The sequence below is a fragment of the Macrobrachium rosenbergii genome, chromosome 40 (genome assembly GCF_040412425.1).
Source record: "Macrobrachium rosenbergii isolate ZJJX-2024 chromosome 40, ASM4041242v1, whole genome shotgun sequence".
NCBI lineage: Eukaryota > Metazoa > Arthropoda > Malacostraca > Decapoda > Palaemonidae > Macrobrachium > Macrobrachium rosenbergii.
Genome location: NC_089780.1, coordinates 24,841,299 through 24,857,665, shown reverse-complemented (window position 1 = coordinate 24,857,665; position 16,367 = coordinate 24,841,299). Strand labels below are relative to the sequence as shown.

The window sequence follows — 16,367 nt, the reverse complement described above, 5'->3', positions numbered from 1 at the left end:
TACTCCGTAACACAGGAATGATCTTCATAAGTCACAGATCAGTATAATCGGTCTTTTGAAATGAAATGTTATTCAAAAACATGATTGTTATTACTGATGTATTTAAAGATAGTTACAAAGAAAACATATCAATACGTACCAAGACAGGTTACCTCAACGAGAACTCTCATCTTCTGGCAAAGCAATTTTCTATTTTCTCTGGTAGAACTCTGAAGTAGTCTTGCTATTTATGACAAGAGATTCTCTCTCTCTCTCTCTCTCTCTCTCTCTCTCTCTCTCTCTCGTCAACCGTAAGTCACATTTAGTAGAGATTTTTCACTGGTAAAACGTTGAATTATTTCTGAAATAAGATTGTGAAGAAACTCATGTATACAGTCTTGCAATGTATGGCTAAAGATTCTCTCTCTCTCTCTCTCTCTCTCTCTCTCTCTCTCTCTCTCTCTCTCTCTCTCTCTCTCTCTCTCTCTACGTGGAACGTCACTCACTCCTTACAATATCTTCAACTCTATCCTTCTGAAAAATTACTGTTTACGGCAAAGGACTCTCTCTCTCTCTCTCTCTCTCTCTCTCTCTCTCTCTGTCTGTCTGTCTCTCTCTCTCTCTCTCTCTCTCTCTCTCTCTCTCTCTCTCTGCGTGGAACTTCACTCACTCCTTACAATACCTTCAACTCTATCCCTCTGGAAAATTACAATTTGCGGCAAAGGATTCAATTCTCTCTCTCTCTCTCTCTCTCTCTCTCTCTCTCTCTCTCTCTCTCTCTCTCTCTCTCTCTCTCTCTTACTCCTGACAATCTCCTAAACTGGATCCTTTTGAAAAATTACATTTCGTTTTGGAAAAAATTATTTTGAGTAGAAAACATAAAGAAATATGAAATATGGCATTAGATAAAGAAATAAGTTATATGGCATTAAATAGAGACATAAAAAAACATGGCATTACATCAAGTTTGAGTAAATCAGGTAAAGTTAAGAACTGATTTCTTACTTTCCCTAACTTTCAGAAACCTACTCCACCGAGCAAGGAACGATTCACAGAACCCAATACTGCTGCTATAAGTTGAAGTTATGGAGTTTTCATTCCAATTTCTTGAGTTTTCCTCTTTTTTTCAAAAATTTTATTTAAGATACCTCCGAGGAATATGCTGTTTTTGAATCAGATTCTGGCACTGCTCGTTTATATACCTAATAAATTCAAATTTATTGGTAAGTTTGTTGAATGTATTGGTAAATTCCCCCGAAAATATATAATATTTAATTATAATTCTCAACGATATATTTTGAAACTTTGCCAAACTATATATTACTTAAGTCTAGTTCTCAACAATATATTTTGATGCTTTTCCCAAATTATGTAATAATTGTAGATCTCAACAATAAATTTTGGTACTTTTCCAAAATTCGTATAATAATTGTAATCTCAACAATATATTTTGAAAATTTTCCAAAATTTAGATAATAATTATAACTTTCAGCCACATATTTTGAAACTATACCAATATATACATTACGTAATTATATTTCTCAGCAGTGTATTTTGAAACGTTTCCAAAGATATAAAATACTTAATAATAGTCCTCAAAAATATACTTTGAAATAAGCAGTGCAAAGCTGATGCTCTAAGCATAGGGAATGAGACAAATGGAGATATTTTATTTTGAAACGAGTATAAAATGCGCCGAAGTTTCTTCGGCGAAATCGAGTTTTCTGTACAGCGCACAATCAAGGCCACTAAAAATAGATCTATCTATAGGTAATCTCAGTCTAATGCTGTATGAGCCGCGGCCCATGAAACTCTCAGTCGGCAGTGGTGGCCTGTGTTGTTGCGTTGCCAGATGCACGAATATGGTTAATTTTAACCTTAGATAAAATAAAAACCACTGAGGCTAGAGGGCTGCGATTTGGTTTGTTTGATGATTGGAGGGTGGATGATCAACATACCAATTTGCAGCCCTCTAGCCTCAGTAGTTTTTAAGGTCTGAGGGCTGACAGGAAAAGTGCGGACAGAATACAGTGCGGGCGGACAGACAAAGCCGGCACAACAGTTTTCTTTTGCAGAAAACTAAACGATAAACTTTCCACATCCCCAGAGGTTGTGTTACGTCACTGTCTAAATTTAGCAACGTTTATTTTCCAGAGATGTTCGTTTATTTTTTTTTTTGAGTGATGTATTTATCAAGTGGGCGTGGGACAGCCATGTTTATCTGCGACGCCTAAGCTTTTCAGTGTTCTCTTTTTCAGTTTTATACTTTCGTTCTTTTTACGCAAGTGTTGAATTAAGAGGTGGGTGTCTGAGCGTACTCACGCATATATATATATATATATATATATATATATATATATATATATATATATATATATATATATATATATATATATATATATATATGTGTGTGTGTGTGTGTGTGTGTATATAATATATATATATATATATATATATATATATATATATATATATATATATATATATATATATATATATATATATATATATATATATATATATATATATATATATATATATATATATATATATATATATATATATATATATATATATATATATATATATATATATATATACAGTATATTTAACGTATATACGAAAACTAATAAAAAAACTCATAAATCATAAATAAATCCTATTTGAAAGTAACAGATAAACAGGCAAGTTAATAGACAGATAAAAGAATACGTAACTAAATGAACGAACCAGAAAATAAAATAAAATAATAATAACACTCAGAAATGACAAAGACATTCTCCTCGGAAGAAATAAATAAATAAGGCAGGGTACGACAGATCGCAGGATATGTCAAGACGTCATGTTGATGATGATGATGACGATGATGATGATGATGATGATGAAGAGCTTTCACAGAAGGCATGAAAGCAAACGCGGAGATTAAAATCTCGCAGCGAGAAAGCATCTTCCGAGATGAAGGACTTGACGAGATGCAGCGGTATCTTCACGAGAGGTGTCAGGAAGAGGGTCTTCGAATCCGTCGTACACGAAGACGTGGAAAAGAAATCATTCGTGTGTGTCTTTGGGTGACGTGGGAATTCGTGCGTGTGTGTGTGTGTGTGTGTGTGTGTGTGTGTGTGTTGTGATGTCATTGCCGGGTAAGAGAAAAGATTGGGTTTGTCTGAGCGGAGGTGACGTCATGTGAAAGGTTTTTTTTATTTTTCTTTTAGATGAAAATGATGATGGTTGTGTTTATTCCGTAGATCTGGATATATTTGTTTTATTTTTATTTTTGTTATTGTTAGGTTCTTTTTTCTGTTGCAAGAGTTATATTTATATTTAATGTTAGAATTCTCATATTTGTTTTATTTTATTTTAATGTTCTTGTTGGTGGTTATAGGGGATTTGAGAATTATATGTATATATATATATATATATATATATATATATATATATATATATATATATATATATATATATATATATATATATATACATATATATATACATATATATATGTATATATATATATATATATATATATATATATATATATATATATATATATATATATGTGTGTGTGTGTGTGTGTGTGTGTGTGTGTGTGTGTGTGCAGGTTTGTGTAAAAATTAAAAATATAAGGAAACGAACTACTTGCTCATTAAACTCTTATTTTATTTTCCCCTGCCAAAACACTAGAGAGATTGAGCTTAGGATAGGCAAAAACCAAAAACCGATCAAACTAACCGACATTGCTGTTGGTCATAATGTTCCTGAGAATTCCTTCCACATATCGATTAATTAATGAAGACTTTTCTTAGTTATCATTTACTTGACTTCCGTTATTATTGTTCTTTCGTGAGCAAGGAAGATGCTTTCGTAATTAGAAAGTTTTGTAGACGGAACAATGGCTCCACCTGCTTTCTCCCAACACCCCCTTTCCCCTTTCATACGTTGATGCATTGTTTTGTCGTAGACTTTTTCCTTGTTCTTCTCTTTGGCCTGAGATAAAGGAGACTCACACAGGTCTTTTGTATCAGAATCTTCTCGCACACAAAAGGTTTGATCATAAGGAAAAAATGCATATAAAAATGTTTAGTCTTTCAGAGAATTGAAGCAATGTGCTTTACTATATTTCCATAGATTAGATAAAAGCAATTTAACTTCACAAGAATTTAATAATAATAATAATAATAATAATAATAATAATAATAATAATAATAATAAATAATAATAATAATAATAATAATAATGATAATAATAATAATAATGATAATGAGGAAAAGATAATAATAATAATAATAATAATGATAATAATCAAACGAAAACTTCTTTCAGTTTTCTTCTGAAGATGGATAGAGAAACTCACAAGATTCCTGTGTATAACTTGTTTACTTGTAAATATTTATGTAAATATTTACAAGTAAACAAGTTATACACAGGAATCTTGTGGGTTTCCCTTTCAATGATAATAATAATAATAATGATAATAATAACATGAGCGTGGATGAGACACAAAATAAATATATCATGACCCCAGGCAAGGAAATAGATCGAAAAATATACAAATAAAAGCTATCAATTCACACTGAACTGATACGACGAAACCATTCATTGTTTCCATATAGGTCAAAGGGTGAGCTCCGACCTAGTTTCCCCCACCCCCAACCCCCCACCTTCCATTCGCTGAGTTTTTGAGTGACATGATACGTCAGCCGCTTCTGTTGTTTCGTTAATAACATTGGCAGTATTAACATTAGTTAATAGCTCGACCTTCCCGTTGAAATTCGATTCTCGTCCATTTGTCATGTATTTGGGTCGTGTCGCTTATTCAGGTGGGGTTTTGTGCAGGAGAATTCTCATGTAAGGTTTTAATGTTTTGCCTTTGAAATACAATGATGTAGTTCCAGCATACAGCATAGTAGGGTAAAAGGTGCCACTTGGCGTCCTGGCGTCCTGAACATTTGGCGTCCTCAATTATTATTATTATTATTATTATTATTATTATTATTATTATTATTATATTATTATATTATTATTTTATTTTATATTTTTGCTGATTAAATAACATATTATTTATTATTAAAGGTGAAATTTTGCGTCCTGAACATTTGGCGTCCTCAAGAAAGGGTGTCATTTGGCGTTTTATTATTATTATTATTATATTTATTTTATTATTATTTTATAGTTTTGCTGAATAAAAAAAAATAACATGCATATATAAAAAAAATTATGTAGTAGGGATAAAAGGTGAATTTTTTCCTGGCATCCTGAACATTTGGCGTCCTCAAGAAAGAAAGTGTCATTTGGCGTCCTCAGTTATTATTATTATTATTATTATTTTATTTTTATATTTTGCTGAAGAAAATAACATAAAAGGTGCCATTTTGCATTATTATTATTATTATTATTATTTATTTTATTTTTATATTTTTGCTGAAGAAAATAACATGCATATATAAAAAAAATTATGTAGTAAGTAGGATAAAAGGTGCCATTTGGCATCCTGGCATCCTAAACATTTGGCGTCCTGGCGTTCTGAACATTTGGCATCCTCAAGAAAGGGTGTCATTTGGCGTCCTCAGTTATTATTATTGTTATTATTTATTTTATTTTTATATTTTTGCTGAAGAAAATAACATGCATATATAAAAAAAATTATGTAGTAGGGTAAAAGGTGCCATTTTGCATCCTGAACATTTGGCGTCCTCAAGAAAGGGTGTCATTTGGCGTCCTCAATTATTATATTATTATTATTATTTATTTATTTTATTTTTATATTTTTGACGAAGAAAATAACATGCATATATAAAAAAAAATTTTGTAGTAAGTAGGATAAAAGGTGCCATTTGGTGTCCTGGCATCCTGAACATTTGGCGTCCTCAAGAAAGGGTGTCATTTGGCGTCCTCAATTATTATTATTATTATTATTATTATTATTATTATTATTATTATTATTATTATTATTACTATTTATTTATTTTATTTTTATATTTTTGCTGAAGAAAATAACATGCATGTATAAAAAATATTATGTAGTAGGGTAAAAGGTGCCATTTTGCGTCCTGAACATTTGGCGTCCTCAAGAAAGGGTGTCATATGGCGTCCTCAATTATTATTATTATTATTATTATTATTATTATTATTATTATTATTATTATTATTATTATTATTATTTATTTTATTTCTATATTTTTACTGAAGAAAATAACATGCATATATAAAAAAATTATGTAGTAGGGTAAAAGGTGCCAAGGCTCCGAACTGATATGAGAGAGACCCACTACGTGACTCATCAACAGCTGTATAAGTATGTACATATATATATATATATATATATATATATATATATATATAGAGAGAGAGAGAGAGAGAGAGAGAGAGAGAGAGAGAGAGAGAGAGAGATCTGTAGGTGCAGATAAAAATAGATGAGAGTGAGAGAAATTATGAAGACATACGCGTACATATGCATATGTTTTTGCCCACGTACTGCATATTCATTGGTATACACACACAAATCAAATTTAATTTAAACGCCACATTACGCAACTCTCAAGCAGATGAAGAACCTAAAAAAAAAAAAAAAATAGTCTCCTGAGGAAGCTTATGCATCCTAATTCAAGCAGAAGTAGTTACCATGGCTTCCTAATCCACCGCCTGGATCCTTCGTGCTTGCGAAATTTGATTGTGCGGGGAATACCGTACAAGTTTCTCGCTGCTGACTGATTACTCATTCTCAATTTCTGCTCTCTCTCTCTCTCTCTCTCTCTCTCTCTCTCTCTCTCTCTCTCTCTCTCTCTCTTCTACACACACACACACACACACACACACACACACACACACGCAAGCACCATCTGATAGTTGAATGTATCGTAAACAATTCATATTTCTGTTCCCTCTACAGTTTTATCTTCTTTTACGAATTTTCACACGCAATCTGGTAGTTAGTATAATTGACACTGTATATGGAGAGAGAGAGAGAGAGAGGGGCTAATTCATTAGAATAATTACGACGCTTAGCTTGTTTCTGATAACAATCTTAAAAATAAATTGTTTGCACAGTTCAGCACAATTCAATCATTAATTATTTTTGCCAACAAAGTGATGTTCTGTGCGTCTGTGTGTGAGTGTGTGTATGTGTATGTGTCATGTGTATGTGTGTGAATATATATAGTGCTTGTAATATCTATTGAGTGTGTAACAAACTCGAAAACCGTGAAAAATGCGAAATTCGTGTATGTACCGCGCGAAAGACAATTTTTTTTTTTTTTTTTTTTTTTTTTTTTGCAGCTGACGTATACCGTCCATTTATTCGCCAATATCCGGATCTGGGACGCTCATCCATCCCGGGTTCAAATATTTGAATTTTGCGCTTGATTCGACTCGCGTTTTCACTAATGTTTTTATTTCTCTCTTTTATTTGTTTCTCTTTCATGAAAGAGAGTTTTCCTAGTTTTCACAATTCTTCTTCTTCCTGCGTGTCTCTCCTTACCACAACACTCGGTTATTAGTTTTCTGAAAGGAAAACTGTTGTGCCGGCTTTGTCTGTCCGTCCGCACTTTTTCTCTCCGCCCTCAGATCTTAAAAACTTCTGAGGCTAGGGGGCTGCAAATTGTTATGTTGATCATCCATACTCCACTCATCAGACATACAAATTGCAGCCCTCTAGCCTCGGTAGTTTTTATTTTATTTAGGGTTAGAGTTAGCTATAATCATGCTTCTGGCAATGATATAGGCTAGGCCACCACCGGGCCGTGGTTAAAGCTTCGTGGGCCGCGGCTCATACAGCATTATACCGAGACCACCGAAAGACAGATCTATTCTCGGTGGCCTCAATTATACGATGCACAGAAAACTCGATTGCGCCGAAGTAATTTCGACGCATTTTTCTCTTGTTTTGATTGGTAATGACTTTTATCGTCCATTCTTTTGCGTGAATTAGAACAACGGTTTAAGCTTTCACTCTAATCTTTTGTTGACATTCGGTAAGTTGTTTTACATATGAAATATGAAGATGCTTTCTACGGATTTTTATTATTAGAATCTTGTTGGAAACCTTCGCTTTAATCTTTTTAGTTATATTCGGTGATCTGTTTCGCATATGAAATATGAAGATGCTTTCTACGGAATTTTATTTAGGTGCAACAATATTTAAAAGCCCTTTCAGTCATGTTTACAAAACTTCACAAGACATAGAGTCTAGCATGATCAAATGCATTGTTGATAACGATGACATTTGTATAACTTCTGGGTTATAGTTATCAAATTGATATGACATTTTTATGTGTAACTGAAAATTATGGATAGAGATATGGCAATACAACGTGGAGAGGCAAATGCATTTCCTTGTTTTATTTTGACCCTTTAAAGATATCTTTATGAAGTAATATTAAGCTGTACTTTAAATCCAGCGTTCCGTTGTTGTGGTAAAGCTATATTTTAAGATATAAAAATTTTCATTTTAAAACTTATAAACATACACTAGATTTTGCATGTAACTGTAGTAACAAAAATTAGTTTTCATTAAATTTGTAAGTATAAACTAGATCGTATGTTATTATTATTATATTATTATTTAAGTAGATGAAACCTATTCAAATGGAACAAGCACACTAAAGGAGCCATTGACTTGAAATTCAAGCTTGCAAAGAATGTTGGTTTTAACCTCCCACCGCAGACCCCACACTGCAGCAGAAACTGATCATGATCATAGCCAGTGATTTTTCATCGTCCTGGGGCAGGCGCGAACCCGCGACATCCGAGTGGCATTCCACGACACTACCCGCTAGACCAGCGGACCATGAGTTCCATATGTTGCTTTAAAACACCCACGATTAAAACCAATCATCAGAAATTCTCTCGAACTTCTGTCCTGTCTCCTAATGCAAACATCGATTTCCATACGATAATGGCTCCTCCTTTTAGCTGATATTACTCAGAATAATTAGCGTCGTTGCATATTCATGAGTTCCTCTAAATTCTGAATATGTTGCCTCATTTTTTTTTTTAAAGATTCGCAAGAGAACTGTCTGTGAGGGTATGAGGATAAGTATCCACGAGTGATTTCGTTCGTGTTGAAATGGAATCAGTCTGTTCATTTAGCAGATTTCGGCTTCATAGTCTGCAAGAGAGATATTTCATTAGATTGGTCGTGCAATCTGATTTTGAATTTTGACTTGGATCCAAAGTCAATTTTAGTTTTATTCAGTTGGATGCAATATATATCGGTTACATGTTTTTAATGGAAAATCCTTCTTATCATACACACACACACACACACATATATATACTGTATATACATATAAATTCATAATATATATACATATATATATATATATATATATATATATATATATATATATATATATATATATGTGTGTGTGTGTGTATGTATATATATATATACGTGTGTCTATATATATATGAATTTATTTATAATATGTATACATATACATTACAGTCTATATATATATATATATATATATATATATATATATATATATATATATATATATATATATATATATATATATATATATATATATATATATATTATACACACACACACACAGGAATAGCTAGCCTCTTTTATACAATATAGTTATTTAAGTGGAAAAGCACCAATATAAATTCAGATTATGATAGTTGTTTATATATATATATATATATATATATATATATATATATATATATATATATACATACATACATACATACATACATACATACATACATACATACATACATACATACATACATACATACAAGAAACTTACCACTTACCACACAACTTCGTCAATTATTTCCATTTCTATGAACCAAATTATGCGTCAAGTCCAACAGTCAGCCATTGGCAGAAGACAAACCATCCCAAAGGGGTAACGGATACGGGGGAAGGGGGGACGGGGTTGGGGAGGGGGGGTCCTAGATTACGATTTCCCCAAACAATTCTCAACAGCTCAGTGCACGTCACTTCCTGTTTGGCCTGCACTTGGGGACGAAGGACGCACGAGTCATCTGCTATTGGCTCTCGGGTGCCAATTTCACACACACGAGCCGCCATGATAATATGTTCCTTCTTTGTATCGAATGAAATCGTGATTTGACTCTTTTTCCGTTACGGTACGAGAGGATTAAGTATATATATATACTGTCACGAGGGCTTAATAAAAGTGAGGGTTCATGTTTGAGAGTAATTTTAACACAAGTGCTGGTTGGGGGTATAATGTTCTTTTTTTGGTGCCTCTTTGTGTCGCATGAAATTTTAATTTAGCTCTTTCTCCATTATGGTGCGAGAGGACTGTGTATATATACTGTCGCGAGGACTTTATAAAAGTGGAGTGTTGATATTTGAGGGTAATTTTAACACAAGTGCGAATTGGGGGTATAATGTTCTAGATTTTTTTTTTTTTTTTTTTGGGGTGGTGTCTCTTTGTGTCAAATGAAATGTTGATTTAAATTTAACTCTTCTCCCTTCTGGTACGAGATGATTTTGTATAGATAAGTTCAAGAGGACTTCATAAAATCATTAGTTAATATTTGAAAGCAAACTTAACACAAGCGGTAGTTGGGACTAGAGTTTTATAATGTTTATATATATATATATATATATATATATATATATATATATATATATATATATATATATATATATATATTATAACTAATCATATATACAGATGAATATATTATATATATATTGATATATATATATATATATATATATAATCTGTTTCAACTAATCAAGGGACAGATGAAGAATTATGGAGATTGAAATGACAAGGCATTAATGTCGATGAAAGCATGACAGTGCTTGAATGACTGAAGGAAAAAGTATAGCTTTGAGAGAGAAAATAAAACCTCTCATTATTTTGACCAGAACCTCAAATATATTGTCATTTTCTCTTTGTGATGTAAAATTCTTTTTTGCGGAAACTTGTTCATCCAGACATCTGCAACTTCACTATAAATAACATTGATAAATAAGCACTTACATAAAATAAATAGTCGGTGGATTATTTTGAGAGAAAATATAATTTTTCTCCATTTCCTGTACACATTGTTAATTTATTATTCCAAACCCATCCTTAATGAAAAATAAAATTAATATTTTTGTAAGTATTTTTAGAGAAAATCGTATTGCTTTTTCCGGATTTGTTACATGTTGTTATTCAATTCCTTCAAACCAGCTTTTAATAAAAAATTGTTTTTGGAGTAACTCCGCATGAGCGTATAGAATAACAATCTAACCATTATATATAACAAGCAGAAGCAGCCAGCCATATTTATTTATTTATTTATTTACTTACTTATTTCTTTATCTATTTACTTATTTATCTGTCCATTTATTTATCATCCCTGGTATTCCCAACTTCCATCTTATCTATCGCCTGCGCGACATCCTGTGACTTCGGATACGAAATTGCACTTCCAGTGCAAATATCGCCTTCCACGTTGCCGAGGAAAAGTCAACACAGTTTACAAGGAGTCGAGAGAGTGAGAGATGTCTCCTGCACTTCCGAGCCCGAGCTGTAATCTGTCCCACAATCGTGATGGAAAATGATAAGTAAATTTAGAACCGAGTTGGGATATGTATGTATGTATATATCACACGCTCTTTGCGTTCTGTCCTTCAGAAGAGAGCTTGAATTGAAGTCATGGAGCTGTTGAAGAAGAAGAAGAAGAAGAAGAAGAAGAAGAAGAAGAAGAAGAAGAAGAAGAGGAGGAGGAGGAGGAGGAGGAGGAGGAGGAGGAGGAATTAAAATCAAGGGTAGAAATGCAATGTTATACAATGACACCATTAGCGGTGACGCGCGCGAGGCGTCTCCAAATGCAATCCCTTTGAAAGCGGAGACATCTGAAAGTGATTCCTCCTCCTCCTCCTCCTCCACCTCCACCTCCACCTCCTCCTCCACCTCCACCTCCTCCTCCTCCTCCTCCTCCTCCTCCTCCTCCCTTCCTACTTCGTTATTTTCATATTATTGCTAGATTCCAACAATTATTGACAATATCGTATATGTTATTCGCTATTTTACTTAGTGCCTTTATTAAAAAGAGGTTAAATTTACATTAAAATAGTTGATTAAAGTGCAAAAACAGAGAGAGAGAGAGAGAGAGAGAGAGAGAGAGAGAGAGAGAGAGAGAGAGAGAGAGAGAACACAATCATATTGATATTTTGACACAAACTGCAAAGGGCCCAAAGTACTACCCTAAGGAATACCTGATTTGATGAATAGACTCACTAAAATAACCATAAGTTGCAATTACCTGTTGCCCGATGCTTAAAGTTACTAAGAACTAGTTATTAACTTGCAACACCCAAGTTGCAAAGTTATTCTTAAGAGGATTATACTTAACCAGGTCCAACTTAAACGCAAACTATTTTGAGACATTAAATGAATACGAAAATTACTACATAGGTCAAAATTTTTAATATGAAATAATTTCATAAATACGTGGAAGTGATATGAATTTCCAAAGCGAATTAATGTCCTATGTATATGGAACAAGTTAAGTTATTTGTATGCAAATGGAGACATTCTGAAATTCATAGATTTCGTTAGTGATATTTGCAAACAAAGCCGGGAACGGAATTTTCTGCACCATTGGGGAATGGATATTTATTTAGTATTGTGTAATGGATTTTATACACCGTTCCTTATTGCATTCTGCGGTTTTATTGGGTGCTTTTCATTGCATTATTCATCCGTGTACAGATTCTTATCATTATGATGAGACATGTTTGAAAATATGTAAGAATGGCGCAATTACTCTATAGATTTTATATATATATATATATATATATATATATATATATATATATATATATATATATATATATATATGTGTGTATATGTATATATATATATGTATATATATATATATATATATATATATATATATATATATATATATATATATATATACACACACATATACATACATACATACATACATACATACATACATACATACAGCATGATCAATAAGAACACCGTATTCTTTTTATGCTCTACTTTTTCTTATTTCACCGCACACAGAAAACCTCAGCATCGTAACCCATGCCCTTCCCGTGCCCAAAAAATAAAACTCTTGCATCTCAGGATCCACTATTGTTATCAGACCGCATCTGCCTTTCGACAGAGCATAAAAAAAGTCCTTGTTATAACAGCCCGTAGGACCCTGGTACGGATAATATCCTTCCACTGCTTCTGGGCTGGGGATGTCCTTGTGAGGGTAAAGTAGTGTGTGTCTTGGAAGAGCCGTGGAAAGGAAAACCATTTAACCTGTCTCGTAATTCGCGAGTTGCGTCATTCCACGAGACGAGGCAAGTACATTTTCCCATAATCTGGCCACATTTCTCCCCGTGACTCTGCTCTTGTTCGTTTCCAGGTTTGGTTTTCGGTTTTATCTGAATGTTTGCTTGTTTCGTTACAGTCTGGTTCGCTCTTTGTTGGTTTGTATTTTGTTCTGAACTGTATGTATCTCCCATTAAAATTGTCCTTTTAGTTTTCTGTAAAAGAAAACAATTGTGCCGGCTTTGTCTGTCCGTCCGCACTTCTTTCTGTTCGCACTTTTCTGTCCGCCCTCAGATCTTAAAAACTACTGAGGCTAGAGGGCTGCAAATTGATATCTTGGTCATCCACCCTCCAATCATCAAGCATACCAAATTGCGGCCCTCTAGCCTCAGCAGTTTTAATTCTATTTAAGGTTAAAATTAGCAATAATCGTGCTTCTGGCAAACGCAACAACACAGGCCACCACGGCCGGCTGAGATTTTCATGGGCCGCGGCTCATACAGCATTATACCGAGACCATGGAAAGACAGATCTATTCTCGGTGGCCTTAATTATACGCTGTAGCGGCTGTACAGAAAACTCGATGGTGCCGAAGAAACTTCGGGGCATTTTTTACTTGTTTTATTTTATCCATCATCCATCCTCACTTGTTCAGAATTCAATTTCTCCCTCACTTTCATTTCGTACTTACAAAATATTCATTTTCTCTCAGTTGAGAGATATTGTAGTTGGTTATTGCTCTCCTCTGGTGTTAATAATATTATGTTGAACAGGATTCAACGAGAATTAATTCGAATTTTACTCAGTTACCAAATACATTCTTTACCAAAACAGGGCTGATGAAGTTTTTGTTTAATTAATAATTTTTGTTTATAATCTTCCACTCATTTAAATTCATATAAATTAGTATCTGTTTTTATCTGTTTGTTAATTTATTGATTATTTTTTTCTTTTTTAATAAGTGAGTGGGATCTCTTCTTTCCGTATTTCCCTTTACCTCGTCTTGCTGCTTCTTAATAAACACCATAATATTCTTTGGAAGCTCGAATTTCAAGTCAGTGGCCCCTTTGGTGGGCTTGTTCCATATGAATAGGTTTCATCTCCTGAATAATAATAATAATAATAATAATAATAATAATAATAATAATAATAATAATAATAATAATAATAATAATAATGATAATAATAATAATAAATAATCTATTATGATTGTCTTAAATTTGGAATTCTGAAAAAGTAATAAAGGACAGATACACAGAGACAGAAATCTGTATTGATTTCCAGTTTTCCTTTTCTTTTCTTTCCAGGAACCCGGATTCTCAGGCTGTTTATAAGAAAACTGAATTATTTCTCTCTCCAATCTTCCCAAAAAACTCCGGAGCAGCGATCTCGTCCTCATCAGTAAGTTACAACTTTCCGTATTATTGAAAACTCTCGCAGAAAGTTCATTACGACAACTTTCTCTTACGCTTTCTTGGAAGATAGATAAGGCTTCGTTATGCTCGTTAAGTTTAATATTATTGGCATTTTACTCATATTTTTTTTTATTTCACTTGTATTGTACTCATTTAGTTGTATTTGTATCTGTTTATTTATTAATTCATCTGTTTATCTTTTTTTCTGTTCTAATCACTGATATCTTTTTTTCTGCATTTTCTATCATCTTCTGTAATTTCTTTCAAATGAACATTATATTCTTTGGAAGGTTAAATTTCAAGTCAATGGCCCCGATAGGCTTGTTGCATATGAATAGGTGTTTATCTTCTGAATATAATAATAATAATAATAATAATAATAATAATAATAATAATAATAATAATAATAATAATAATAATTAATATTTAGTTTAATAATAATAATAATTAATAATAATAATAATAATAATAATATTTATTTTACTTCATTGGAGTATCAGTTTTGGCTTTTCAGGGAAAGATGTTAACACTGAATTTCAGGAACTAGTTCTGTAATGTAGAGTAAAGCGTTTTACCTTTCTTCTAAATAGTTCACCATCCCTTATTAAATTTCTAGTGCAAAGGATTATAGTGAATATAAAATGATGGCCAGAAAAAAATGTTTGTTTTTAGCCATTAATTCTAGTGGCCACATTTTTATTTAGCGATTAAAATATATCAGAGACATGAACAGCAATTTTATAGTGAATAAAACGCGTTTATCTGAAAAAGAGGGAATCAGGAAACCAATATAAAGAGAGGAATGAGAAAAATAAAGATAAAATATAAATATACACAAAATTAATAAAATGCATATACCTGAAAAGAGGGAACCAGAAAAACCAAAATAAAGAGAGAAATAATCAGAAAATAAAAATAAAATATTAACATACACAAAGTATAAATATGACAGAACCTTAGCCTCACACGATAAGCTACTCTGGCTTCAATATTCCCAAAACATGATATATTTTGTTTAGCAATTAAAATATATCAGAATCATGAATAGCAATTTTATAGTGAACAAAAAACATTTACCAGAAAAGAGGGAATCAGAGATATCCAAAAAAAAGACAGAAAATATGAGAAAAATGAAAATAAAAAATTAATATACATAAAGTATAAACCTAAGAGAATCACAGCCTCACACGATAAGCTCCCTGGCTTCAACATTCCCAAAACATGAAATATTATATTTTGCAATTAAAATATATCAGAAACATGAACAGCAATTTTATAGTGAATAAAACGCATTTGCCTGAAAAGTGTGAATTATCGATATCCAAAAAAAAAGGGAAATAATGAGAAAATTAAAATAAAATATAAATATACGTAAAGTATAAACATGGGAGAACCCCAGCCTTACACGATAAGCTCCCTGGCTTCAATATTCCCAAAACATGAGCGTGATAATGTTTAAAATTAATCCCGCACGTAAACTCAAAATGCAAATGCAAGCACGCTGCTTTCAGAGGTCCAGGTTCTGCTAAGGTATGAAAAATCTCGCTTCAATTACGTTTGAACCCCTTCCATTCAGTAAACTTATCACTAGGGGGAGGAATTATACTCGTTTAATGCCCATATTGGGGAGGGTAGTGTTGCTATATTGTAATGGGCAATGTGATAAATTAAAAAAAAAACAAGAGATTCCTCT

The 16,367-nt window shown here is 32.4% G+C and overlaps 1 long non-coding RNA gene across 1 annotated transcript in view; it reads left to right on the top strand.

Moving 5' to 3' along the window:
- The window catches only part of LOC136825963 (uncharacterized), a 98,977-nt gene extending 84,076 nt beyond the window's left edge, over positions 1-14,901 (top strand). The window contains exon 3 of the long non-coding RNA XR_010849495.1: positions 14,567-14,901. This is a non-coding gene — a long non-coding RNA (uncharacterized lncRNA). The remainder of the gene's footprint in view (positions 1-14,566) is intronic.
- Positions 14,902-16,367: the final 1,466 nt, after the last annotated feature.